General features: G+C 37.4%; 1 protein-coding gene across 7 annotated transcripts in view; it reads right to left on the bottom strand.

Annotated features, from left to right (window-relative positions):
* LOC135528129 (plasma membrane calcium-transporting ATPase 3-like) overlaps positions 1-2,399 on the bottom strand; it is a 33,975-nt gene extending 31,576 nt beyond the window's left edge. For all 7 annotated transcript variants that reach the window (XM_064956969.1, XM_064956971.1, XM_064956970.1 and 4 more), the window contains exon 1: positions 1,957-2,399. The gene's annotated coding sequence lies outside the window, so the exon portion shown is untranslated. The remainder of the gene's footprint in view (positions 1-1,956) is intronic.

Genomic DNA, 2,399 nt, shown 5'->3' with positions numbered 1-2,399 from the left:
ATTGTAAGGATTTCAGCATTTTGACAGGATTTCACTCTATCATAAAAATGTGGTCTATAATTTGCACCAAGGAGAATTATTAATGAGCCAATAGGAGTTGCTGCCATCCCACCCCCTCCCTCACTGGGACACAAATCAAACAAAACAAAAAAACAGATATAATTTATTTATAAAAGGTCTATTGATTTTTAGTTTTTTGATTTAGGATGTTATGGCCTCTCTAACTGCTGAGTAGTGCGTTGGCTCTCTGATCAGGGGGACATATTTAACCGCAATGAACGTTCATTGAAAGGCACTGGGATGAAAACCCATGCAAATATACAATATCTTCATAATGTTATTTATCTATGACTCTAAGTTACATCCTTGAATCTTGGCATCAAATTGTAATCACAATCATGATCATGATTTTATACATTTTAGGACCTATTCAATGTTTTAGAGGCATTTGCAAATAATCTAAAGGTGTGCATGGAATTATTTGATTATTTTGTCTCCTCATGAATTTTAGAAGCCTTTAGGTAATGCATCAGACCTACACTATTCTGAGTATTGTATAATGACCTTCGCATAATAACCCCTCTCCTCCTCATCTTCAAACAGTGAATTGCATTCCCTTTATGCTATTCCACCCATACTTGCTATATGGGCCCAGGAATCATCAAAATCCCAACAACATTTTTAAGGTTAAACACATTTTCAGAAAATATTTGTTATCACAGTACAGTCTCCAAAACGAGCGTCGTGACGCTCGTATGGAAATAGCCAATCCATGTCTAGAATGGGCTTTTACCAAGGCGACGCGCACAGCCATGATGCTCAGCGATCTGGGATACAGAGGATACTCTCCTCCGAGTGATGCGAGGCGAAAATTGCCTCCATCGTGGCACGAAGGAGTAGGCTTTATTAAGATGTTTTTATATTTCCACAGTATCAAAATGTGAATGGAAACATATGTGTTTATATATCATAACTTTAAAAAATCCTCAATATCCCTTGCAAGACGGAGCATGTTTTAGTACATTGTCAAAATCCACCATGCCCTTTACTTGTAACCTTCAGATATCAGTGTTAACCTTGGTCTGCACAAAGTCTGTCTTATGTCAGCGATATCCATCCCTTACGATAGAAATGCACACTAAAGTAGGGAAATAACACCTTTCCTTATATTCATAATTTTTACAATTGTTTTTCCAGAGGTGAATGGGGATATAATGGGCCTAATATGAACGAGAACATGTTTTCGAGGCAACAGATTTCAGAGGAATTGCAGCTCATGGAAAATTACGATTGGAACATAGTGTGTTTCTTTATGGTGGGAAAATTATACAATTTTGCCCGAGTGAATGTGCTACATTTAATCTGTGAGCTGGCCTACTACAAGGTTATAACAGTGTTGACTGGCTCATTTGCGGACTAATTTATCTCTGTGCACGGATTTGACTCATTCAGACATAAAATAACGGCATACTCATAAAAATCATAGAAGTGACCCGTAGGCCTATACCCTATTCCCAGAATACGCCAAATCGGGATTTTATATATTCCAGATGGCAATGCTGCCCTACTATGAATAATAATCTATTCTTGTTGTACACACCATTAATGTAGCCTACCTAGTCTACTCGGTAATAAATTATAATTGCCTGACAAATAAATGTTTTATAGCATGTCGTATTGATAAAGGTTACGTAGCCAATTAACTATATTGGATTCATGAATACATTTTATCTCATAGCTTACCTGTACCATAATATTTTGGATGACTGCTATCAATACTAGTGTTCTACCGAGAAAGGTATGGGCAATAATAATAGGCCTAGGTCTAATAAATGGTGCAAATATTCGCCATTTTCACAGGTCACTCCAATATCATGAGGCATTTTGATGCCATATTATCCTTAGTCCACCATAATGATAGACCACCATTGAACTGAGATTTAAAAAAATACTCACCCGGCCATGTCCAAGGACGTCAAAGGAGAGTTTCGAAAAACAGGAAATCCAATGTTCTTTACTTTTAAATTCGCTTCATATCCGACAGACAAAAACGTTTGAAGGATGTAGACTGTACCGACGTGATGTTCCATCTGTTGTTTCTGGTCAGGAGATAACAATGTATAGCACGGAATTGTGCAGACGTCTATGTGGAATTCCTCTAATGCGGAATAAAATTATATGATGGAAGGCAGATATTAGCGTGTTTGCATAAATTAACGGTTAAGGACCGCAGGTAGCTAGCTATTTGATATTATTACTTTTATTCTGGTCGTTGGTCCCAATTATTCTCGTTGCTGTAATTTTTTCGTCTAATTGATTATACAGCATAAGCTCCAATTGGTGAGCAAGAATTTGGGTCTACATGCTGAAACGATTCCTCGCTTACCGCACTCGTCCTA

The sequence above is a fragment of the Oncorhynchus masou genome, chromosome 33 (genome assembly GCF_036934945.1).
Source record: "Oncorhynchus masou masou isolate Uvic2021 chromosome 33, UVic_Omas_1.1, whole genome shotgun sequence".
NCBI lineage: Eukaryota > Metazoa > Chordata > Actinopteri > Salmoniformes > Salmonidae > Oncorhynchus > Oncorhynchus masou.
This window is presented reverse-complemented; position numbering and strand designations above follow the sequence as displayed.